General features: G+C 44.0%; 1 long non-coding RNA gene across 2 annotated transcripts; it reads right to left on the reverse strand.

The window, feature by feature from the left end:
- Positions 1-5,254: 5,254 nt before the first annotated feature.
- LOC122232686 lies at positions 5,255-10,625 on the reverse strand. Of its 2 annotated transcripts, XR_006210075.1 has the most exons (5): positions 10,592-10,625; positions 9,872-10,030; positions 7,256-7,470; positions 6,603-6,743; positions 5,255-5,403 (listed from the first exon to the last, which is right to left on the reverse strand). It is a non-coding gene; the product is annotated as an uncharacterized LOC122232686 (long non-coding RNA). The 2 variants fall into 2 exon arrangements; XR_006210076.1 differs by lacking the exon at positions 7,256-7,470.
- Between the last annotated feature and the right edge of the window lie 451 nt (positions 10,626-11,076).

Here is an 11,076-nt window from a genome sequence, read left to right on the forward strand (position 1 = left end):
AAAAAATTTTTTTAATGTTTATTTACTTTTGACAGAGAGAGAGACAGAGCATGAGCAGGAAGGGGGCAGAGAGAGATGGAGACAGACTTGGAAGCAGGCTCCAGGCTCTGAGATGTCAGCACAGAGCACAACGTGGGGCTCGAACTCACAGACCATGAGATCATGACCTGAGCCAAAGTCGGACGCTCAACCGACTGAGCCACCCAGGCGCCCCTCAGGATTTATTCTTTATCTTTGACTTTCTGTAGTTTGACAATGATATGCCTAGATGTGATTTCATGGCATTCACTCTGCTTGGTGTCTCCTGGCTTCCTGGTTTGGTATCTGACATTAACCTGGGGAAATTCCCAATTGTTATTGTTTCAAATATTTCTGTTCCCTTCTCTCTTTCTTCTCCTTCTGGTATTTCCATTCTACTTAGGCTACATCTTTTATAGCTGCCCCACAGTCCTTGGATGTTGGTGTGTGGGGGTTTTTGTTTGTTTTTATTGTTTTTGTCTTTGTTCTCTTTATGTTTCATTTTGGGGAGATTCTACAGACATAGCCTCATGCTCAAAGATTCTTTCCTCAGTCATGTCCAGTCTATTAAAAAGCCCATCGAGCATTCTTTTGTGTATGTGAACTCTATGCCAAATGTGGGGCCTCCCATCAAACATTATTGATTTATATTATAGTGTGGACTTTTTTAAAAAGTGTATTTATTGGGGCGCCTGGGTGGCTCAGTCGGTTAAGCGTCCGACTTCGGCTCAGGTCACGATCTTGCGGTATGTGGGTTCGAGCCCCGCGTCGGGCTCTGTGCTGACTGCTCAGAGCCTGGAGCCTGTTTCAGATTCTGTGTCTCCCTCTGTCTCTGACCCTCCCCCGTTCATGCTCTGTCTCTCTCTGTCCCAAAAATTAATAAACGTTTAAAAAAATTTCTTTTAAAGTGTATTTATTTATTTAAGTAATCTCTACACCCAGCATGGGGCTCAAACTCACAACACTGAGATCAAGAGTCGAATGCTCTTCTGACTGAGACAGCCAGGTGCCTCATCTATTACAGTGGTTTTGATCTCTAGTGTTTCTTCTAGTTCTTTCAAAGGATTTCCATCTCTCTGCCTACATTGTTCTTCTGGTCTTGCATGCTTATCTACTTCATCCATTAGAGACCTCAGTATATTCATCATAGCTATTTTGCATTCCTGGTGTGATAATTCCAACATCTCTGCTATGTGTTGTTCTGATATTTGCTCTGTCTCTTCAGATACCTCTTCTGATATTTGCTCTTGTGTTTTTTGCCTTTTAGTATGCCTTGTAATTTTTTCTTAATAGCCAGATGTGTATCATGTACCAAGTAAAAGAAACTTTTGTAAATAGGACTATAGTGACATTGTGGTGAGGAGGGGGGTGAGGAAGCATTCTACAGTCCTATAATTAGGTTTCAGTCTTTTAGTGAGTCTGTGCCTATGGACAATGAACTTCACAAGCATCTCTCAGTATTTCTTCTCCCCCTTTAGGTGAGACAGGGTGGCCAGGGCAGGCTGGAGTTTGGTATCTCCCTTTCTCCAGGTCAGTTAGGCTCTGATAACAGTTGAGGAACTTCATTTACACCTAGACTTGATTTAGATAAGAACTGGAGCTAATGCTAAATGGGGTCAAATTTTTGGGAGTCATTGGAGGGAGTAGTATGCATAGGGCAAGGACATGAGTTGTTGGGGCCTAAAGGCAAACTGTGCCCGTTAGTCTTCAATGATGGCCTGAAACAATTCTGCCCTCACTGTACAATCATACTGTGCCTCACATGAAGAGGCAGAGTCTAGTTCCCCTCCTCTTGAAAATGGGCTCTCTTTAGGGATCCTTGACAACAATAGAGCAGAACTGATATTCTGGGACTTCTGAGCTAAGTCATAAGAAGATTGAAGCTTCTTCCTGGGATTCTTTTAACTCTTGCTCTTGGGATGCTTCCCCTGGAGAGCCTGCCACCACTAGACTGTAAGAAGCCTAAGTCACAAACAAAGGTCACACATGTAGACTCTATAGTCAACAGCCTCATGTGAGCTCCCAGCCCACAACATCTACCGCCAACCATGTAAGTGAGCCATCTTGGTGGTAGCTCATTCAAGCCTTCAAATGACTCCAAGCCCAGCTGCCATTTGACTACAAATTCATAAGAAACTGTACATGAGAATGACCCAGCTGAGCACTGTCAAATCACAAAATTAGGAGTGATAACAATAAATATTTATTTTAAGTCACTAAGTTTCAGGATAGCTTGTTATACCAAGAGATAACCAGACAACTTCTAATGTATGAGTCCAGAGAGCCAGAAAAGAATGGGTGCTACCAGCTTTGGGATGATAAAAGAAAGCATCAAGACACCATGAGCTAAAGAGGGCAGACACGTACATATCACATAATAGATGTTCTGTAACACCTGTTAAATGAACAAGCCAATGAATAAATAAAAGTGGGCATGGCAAGAACAGATTTCTCCTTCTTCCCAGTCTAACAAAGTCCTGGCTCTCCTCAGCCACCAGGAAACAATTTTCTCCAAGACTGTATCCCCAGCCAGCCCTGGCCATGATGGAAGGGTGTGCCTGAAGACCTTCCCTATCCTCCCACTCTGGAAAATAAAAGAGGCTTCCTCCTTGGGGCTATGGCAGCCTCCCTCCTCCTCCTCCTCCTGCTCTGCTCCTTCTTTCCATAGTTCCCCAGTACTTTTCAGTTAATAAGCATTTCCTTTCAGCCTACCACATGTTTTTACACCATTATAATGGACACCTCTGAAAGCCAGCCCCTCTCTAAGAGGTTGACTCTTCATTTTTTTTTATTCTCCAGCAGTTCTCTAGACCCCCACATTGACTCCAGGAATACCAAAACAAATGTCATGGGAACACAGGTCTGTTTTCTACAGGAATCCATACAGAGGAGGCTCTCAATAGGAAAAACTCTTTAACTTTCACTGAGGTTGGGGGAAGACTTATTCATTCCCCAATCACTTACTGTGAAAGCTTAAGTGAAGAAAGTACTTAGATTAGAGTCTCAGTTTTTCCATCTATGAAAAAGCAATCATTGTCCCCACATCACAAGGTTACTGTTAAAAGTAAGGCAAATGCACTGAGAAAATGTTTATTTAAACTAGCACAGAGTGTGGGCCCATTGGACCCCCACTGAATGTCCATTTGATGATCCCCACCCCCATCAACATAGGAGAAAAAGTTGCAATATTCCATTCTGCGAACTTCAGACTTTGAGGTTTCTCTCTCAGCCTAGTTCAGAAGTACCACCCAAAACAGTCTCCTAAAAGAGTGCTAAGACCATGTCATGCTAAGGCAGCATGAGTAAAGGAATTATTTATATGGGGTTACCAGTAGAATTTCTTTCTTCTCCCTTCCCTTGTCTTTCTCCTTCTTGAAGAAAACCGTGCACCAGCTGAATCAGAGATTACAGGGGGGTTTTCATGCGGAACCTGAGTTCCAATCTTCCCTCTACTCCTCCTGAGCTTTTCCAACCTCTATGCTCTCTCCTTAGCAACTCAGTGTTCCTGAAAAGAACTGAGCAGCAGCCTGAAAGAATGGGTAGAGTACTAGAAAGAGATCCAGGATGTGGTGGTTAAATTTTGCATTCACTTGACTGGGCCAAGGGATGCCCAGATCGCTGCTGAAACATTATTTCTGGGTATGACTGTGAGGGTGTTTCCGGAAGAGATTTACATTTGAATTGGTGAACTGAGTAAAACAGATGGCCCTCCTCCATATAAGTATCATCCAATACATTGAGGGTCAGAATAGAACAAAAAAGGCAGCAGAAGGGTCACTTCTTTTTCTCTGTTTGAGCTGAGACATCCGTCTCCTCCTGCCCTCAGACATTGGTGCTCCTGGTTTTTGGCCTTTGGACTTAGACTGAATTATACCACTGATTTTCCTGGTTCTCTGGCTTACGGAAGCAGACCGTAGGACTTCTTGGCCTCCCTACTGCATGACTAGTGCCTTTAATAAATCTCCTATCTATGTATCTATCTATCATCTGTCTATCTATCTATCCATCTACTCTATCTATCTATCTATCTATCTATATCTACCTATCATCTATCTATCCATCCATCCATATACTTATCTATCTACCTACTTATTTGTTCCATTTCTCTGTAGAACCCTAACACACAGGAGTTCTAGTGTCCAGTCTTGGCTCTTTCTTTCATCCACAAAATTGCCTAAATATGTGACAAGTTCATAGCAAGATCCTTGTCACTAGAGATATTCAAGTACAGTTGATAAAACAGCCTGGGGAGGCCTTTGGTTCAGTGAATAATTGAATGACATAATAAACTTTATCCTGATGGCACTAAAGAGCCATGGAGAAGGCTAAAGTATTTTACACTTGTTCTAAGGCTTGTTTCAGACTTGGACATGACACAAGCAAACTTTCTGTTCATAAAGATTACAACGGCAGTAAGGTGAAGAATGGATGAGGTAGGAGAGGGTGAGAGACTGGAATGCCATTAGGAAAATATATTTTTTTTTCTAATGGGACACATTAAGAAGGCCTGAACTGGGGTACTGCCCTTTCCGGCATTTACCCCATTACTTCATTCATTCAACAAAAATTTATGAAGCCCCTAACATAAGTCAGGCAGTATTTTAAACATTGATAATTATTAGTGAGGGTGAGAGGGGTATAGACCACATTGTTTTGTTATTTAATTGTTCTAATTAACTTACTCCTTGGCCAAATTAGAGTTTTCGTTTACATTTTGCCCAATAAACAGGAATTGGATTGAATTGAAATAATACAGCATTGTGATAAACCTCACAGCTCTCCAGGTAGACGACTAGGCCTTGGATCAAAGAGATGGATGTGGGAAGTCACTAAGGGCAACAAGGAAGGTTCCCATATCCCAGTTCCTAAAGTACCCACAAGTACCAGCACGTGGTCAACTGGAAGAAACAGGGCACGTCGATCTGTGTGTTTTCTTTAGAAAGTTCTCAGGAGCATATCCAGTTTGCAGAAGCCAGAGTCAGCTGAATGCTCTGGCCCCACATTGTCAGAACACCACTCCCTGCTGAGGCTCCCAAAAATATTTAGGTGGAGATTGAAACTAACCCTTAACAAAGAAAGTAGAGGAGGGAGGAAGGCTGGTTCAACAACAAAGATGGGGAAAGGAAAGAAAATTCTTCGTAGTGTTTCTAAAAATAGCTCAAGTCAACAAACCTCATCCAAAGTTGCCCAAATATGAAAAATTAAATAGAAATCTGGTGTTGTCATTATTCCGAGAGTTTATTGGAAGGCAAATCGCATCACCTTGACTTGTATGACAGTGCAGACAGAAGACGATCTCTTCTTAAGTCTTGTGCAAAAAACCATGTGCGATAACAGAGCTTGCCTTCGGTTTGTGAGCAAGTTAGTTTGGGGGTTGGTGTTTGCCTGCAGGAGAAGGATCAGGACAAAAATGACCAACAAAATCAAAATGGCAGTACGTTTGTCAACTGCTTTTGTTTTCGCCTTCACTTTCCACCTATATGCTCTGCTTTTTCATCTCCACTTTAGGAGAACATGGAAATTAGTCAGCTTTCCACTAACAGATTCTAGAATCTTCTTCATCTGTCATGTGGGAACAACATTGCAGTCCTGAGTACCTCCTGAGTGGTTGTGAGCATCCCATAAGGTTACCGTCCACAGGATGATTTGAAAAGTCAAAGGTGCTTTGAAAGCACAAGATATTGTTGACTTTCCACCCATCATCCACTCCCCCCTGAAACTGTGACTCCCACCCTGATACACACACCTACTTCATTCATTCATTCACTCATGCAACAAATATTTTTTTTAGCACCCACCCTGTGTTAGGCATTGTTCCAGGCACTGGGGCTATATCAGGAATAAAACATCCCTCTTGGAGCTTATATAATAGTGCAAGAAGGTAGATATTAAACAAATAAATACATAGAAAATTTCAGGCAGTGATAAAAAATAAAGAAAAAATAAAATACACTATGAAAACCCTAAGTCTAAATATTACTGTGATAGAAGACAGTGCCTGTGTGCATGTGTGTGTGCACATGTGTGTGTGCACGTGTGTGTGTGCACGTGTTGAGATGGAACATTCAGAGAGAGGAGGAGGAGGGAAGCGGAAACTGAAGACAGCAGGCAGAAGGACCATATAAGTACATGAGTGTAAGAATAATTTTGGCGGTAAGAATTGGGATGGAATCACTCTGACTTTTGGAAGAACATCGAGTCCAAGACCTATTTATTCTGTGATTCATTGTTCTGGCTTTGTCTGGACCATGGCAGGGAGAGAGTCTAGACAAGGTGCCCCATGGGGCTCAGCAGCAAATGACCCAGTTGTGGGAAGCAGAATGTGAAAGTGGGGAATTGCACCTGTCAGGGCCCCTTCCCTGTCAGTACTCGCTAAAAGCTGATGTGAGGATGAAGTGGCACCTCCCTGGAATCTTCTAGACCTTCTCCTGCTCTCCAGCTCTCAGGCTTAGCTCCTCCTCCCCGAGGGAACACTGGTCTGGAAGCTCTGAAGGCCCAATCATCATGCCCTCTCCAGGAGGTGAGAGGCCGGGCTCTTGCCCCCACCCTGACCCCCATGAGACCCTCTGCTCACCTGGGCTCACCTGGGTTATGCTGCACCTACAGATCCTGTGGTTCCAATTCTGGAAGAAGTAGCTTATGAACATTCCAGGCCCTAGTGGACCCTCCATATTTAGTCACTATTATTATCATCAAATCAGCCTTCTGAGCTTCTGTCTCCTCATCTGTAAAATGAGTATCACACCAGCTAGCTCATAAGATAGATCATGAGTACCAGAAATTATCGTGTGCCACAGGCACTGTGCTACATACGTCACAAGCCTCATCCCGTTTATTTTAACAAAATTCCGTAACCACGATTATACCCATTTTACAGATAAGAAATCCGAACAGAGACAGTTAAAAAAAAACAAAACAAAACAAAACAAAAAAAAAAACTTGCCCAAGGTCACACAGCTGAGAGGCTATAGAGCCATGACTCAAAATCAGATTTGTCTGTCTCCAAAGCTAGTGTGCTTGATTAATGCTTCTAGAGTACCTCGGTCATAATAAGAGTACCAGTTAGCGAACTGCTAGGAAACAGGTGACCCCAAAAGTTAGTGGCTTCGGACAACCGCCATAGATTTAGCCCACAATTCTGCAGGCCAGTAATTTAGGCGAGGCTCAGTTGGCTGGTTCTTCCAGCCCTCGTCAGACTCCCTCGTGCATCCGTGGTCAGAGGCTTGGTGGCTCATACCCACGCGAGTCGACTGGCCGCGGTCGGGGTGCCACAGCCCTCTTCTACGTGGTCTCTCATCGTCCAATAGGCCAGCCTGGGCTTTTTCCCACGGCAGTGACCTCGACTTGAAACTGGCACACTGTCCCTTGTGCCCCATACTCGTGTACGAAAGTAAGTCAGAAGCCAGCCGAGATTCCAGAAGCGGAGAAATCGGCTCCACCCGTTGCCAGGAGCTGCGGCAAAAGGCACATTCAGAGGGGAGGACGCAGGGAGGTTATGACCAGAGCAGTCTATCTCGACAGGCGTTCGATAAACAGCAAGGTAGTGTCACTATCGGATATATTTCGACAATGCCCATCAGACAAACCTAGGTAACTACTTGACTGTCACTAAGTTCCCCAGAGAATTCCTTGTAGTAATCTGGACTCTTTCAGCTACAAAGGGGCAGGCCGTAACTCATCAGGAGTCTCTTTCCACCTCTGGCTCTCATTTCCTCCATGATGGCATCCGTCTCCCAAACCTCCGTGAAGTGGAAAAGATGTCACCAGAGGCTCCAAGCTTCCACTCTCCCCCCATTTAACCCCTATGCCTGAAAGGGAATGTCTCTACCCCGGCACCTTAAGGAAAGCCCTGGAATGACTCCACCTGCCTTTTCTTACTCCCGCAGAGGAATCCTTGCCTAGCTCCCTGGAGCCCCTACACTGATCTGAAGTTTCTAGGCTAAAACGCACTAACCAGATCCTAACTGTTTTCTTTTTAATGGTCTAAAGTTCAAGGGAGCTTCTCTGGACTGAGACAAAATTGCCTTTAAATGCCAGTTGTGAAATCCTAAGTGAGAGTATTGTAAAGGGATTGAAATAAGGACTATGCAGATTAGAAAGTGCAAGGAATAAAAAACAAAACAAAACAACACAGGCTAGGACAGGAAGTCGATAAGGAGAGAGGGAGGCCTTCTGCATACAGAGTATACTGGATGCTTTATTCCTGGTCTGGGGAACATCCTGGAATGGAGCCTGTGCAGAAGACTGGAGAAAAAAAAGAATTCCTGGCTTCTGCCCTAGTGAGTTTTCTTGCTTTTAACCTTGTGGTTCCCAAAATTCTGACTCAGAGAGACCTGTGCTCAAATCCCGACTACTTGAACTTACTAGCTGTGGGATCTTGGGAGGGTGATATATAATTTATTGTCCAAACCAGGATGCTTAGGAAATGGGGTGTCATTAATGATTTCACAAAGGGCGGGACACCTGAGTGGCTCAGTCAGTCAAGCGTCCGATTTCGGCTCAGGTCATCATCTCGTAGTTTGTGAGTTCGAGCCCCGCATCAGGCTCTGTACTAACAACTCAGAGCCTGGAGCCTGCTTTGGATGCTGTGTCTCCCTCTCTCTCTGCCCCTCCCCTGCTCTCTCTCTCTCTCTCAGTCTCTCTCTCTCTCAAAAATGAATAAACATTTAAAAAAAGTGATTTCACAAAGGGCAATATAATGTATGGTCATTCTCTCTTAAGTAATAAATATGTATTTTTAGCATCACATAACAATAAATGTAATATTTGCATCACACTTTTTTTAAAAAGTTTATTTATTTTGAAAGTCAGGGAGAGGCAGAGATGGAGGGCAAGAGAGAGAATCCCAAGCAGGCTTCGCATTGTCAGTGCAGAGTCCAATTCAGGGCTCGAACCCGTAAACCATGAGATCATGACCTGAGCCAGAGTCGGGCACTTAACCCACTGGGCAACCCAGGCACCCCACTCAGCACTTCTTGTTGGACTGTGCTCAGTTCTTTACATGCTCACCACAGTCCTCTGATCTGGAAACTATTATTAGCCTGCTTTTTACAGATGAGGAAACTGAGGTTCGGAGAAGTTCATCTTACTGAGATCGAGGAGACAATATGTCTCAGGTTTCCTGTATCCATGCAGTAATGAGACCATAAGGACCCATTCAGACCGGAATATTCGGGGCACCTGGATGGCTCACTCGAAGAGAGGGCGACTCTTGATCTCCAGGTCATGAGTTCGAGCCCCACGTTGGGCGTAGAGATGACTTAAGTGAATAAATAAAAACTTTAAAAAAAAAAAAAACTGGAACACTGAAGTCAGTGTCCCTGCTGGGAGTACTCATCTTGAGAAACCGTGCAGTTATGACACAGTGCTCATCCATGAACACGTGTTTGGGATTGTGCTCTGGGAATGTCCCACAGATCTTGAGGCACGGATTCTTGAGAATCATTTTGATGGTAATGAGTTTTCATCCATAGAGGATAAATATGGTATTTGAAAAGAACCCAAAGTGATTCAGGATAAAAGTGAATCATCTAAAAATATATTTTGACTTTTGGCTTCCACCTAGAATATAGAAAGCTAAAAAAAAAAAAAAAAAAAAAAAAAAGTGTCACTCCTGCCTTAACAACAAGAAAAAAAAAAACCAAATCTATAAAATCATGACTTTTCTGGAACTCATCGAAAAAAACTGAGGCCACAGGACCACATGATGAACATGAAATCTAGGGAAAGACAGACTCCCCCCGAGGAGAGACAGGACATGAGCACTGGCCCACCTGTAACAGAACAAAGGAGGAAGACAAGGCCACTGTAGAAGCCAAGAAGAAGCATCCAGCAAAGATGCTTGGAGACTTACCAAGTGTGACCAGCACGAGCCCACAGATCCCCTGGGAGTTGCAGACGTAAGGGAGCTGCCACGACTCAGAAGCTCCTCTCCATAAAGCTCCACTAGCCCTTCATGGATGATTTGGGGCAAGGTGGGAGACCAGAGAAAACCTTCCTCCATGGTTCAGGGCTGGAAGAGGGGAGCGGACATGGCTGGAGGAAAGGTGTGAGACCACACCCATATCTTTCTCGAAATAAGAGACATGAAGCCACTGGGGAAGGACAGCAGCCCTATGTTCTCTAGAGCACAGGGGAAGACACGTTGAAACGGGAGGAGAGGAAAAGACCAAAGTCTCTCCTCCCGGAGGATGCAGTCCTGGGCCTAACCATCAAGTCTCCTATTACTGGAGGAAGGTCAGGCTTACTAGGGAAGCCCCAATTCCAAGACAGAGAAAGCAGTGCCTGCCTAAGGCAGGGGCTGAGTCCAGACCACAGAGAACGTCATTCCACACCCTCCACACCCACCACCAGGCAGGCAAGAACCAAAGAACAAGTAACACTGGTCTGGACTGGGGGAGAGGCAAGAGAATGATGAGGAGGAGGCTCCCTCTGTGCAGCAGGCATGAGGTAAAGCTGACAGTAGAGAAGAGACACAGAAAAATCTTTCTGGCACCCCAGCCCCATCCCTTAGCACACGGTGATGCTAATCAACAGAACAAATAAAAAGAAAACCGGTAAAGATTTAGCAGACCTGTGCAACACTATCGACCATCTTGACCCCACTGAGTTACTAGAACATTCCAAATGATGACATCAGAATGCACATTCTTTACAAGTGCACATGGAATATTGACTAAGATACTCCATAAAACACACCTCAACTAATTTAAAAGATGTGAAATCATAGAAAGTATGATCTCAGACCATATGGGATTGTACCAGAAACAGACAACAGAAAGGTGTCTGGACCATTCCCAAATATCTATATATTGTGCACACCACGTTCAAGCAACCAAGGAGTCAAAGAAGTCACGTGAGAATTAGGAAAGAATTGGAATGGAATGGAAATGAAAACAAAACCCATCCATTTGTGGAATGCACAGAAAGCACTTAGAGGGAAATTACAGCATGAGCTGGTCACATTAAAAGATGAAGAAAGGTCTCAATTTGAAGGAAGTGGATATCTTAACAATAATGAGCATCTCAGTGCATTTATTTAGGTTTTCTTTCTTTCTT

Source organism: Panthera tigris, chromosome D3, assembly GCF_018350195.1.
Source record: "Panthera tigris isolate Pti1 chromosome D3, P.tigris_Pti1_mat1.1, whole genome shotgun sequence".
Lineage (NCBI taxonomy): Eukaryota > Metazoa > Chordata > Mammalia > Carnivora > Felidae > Panthera > Panthera tigris.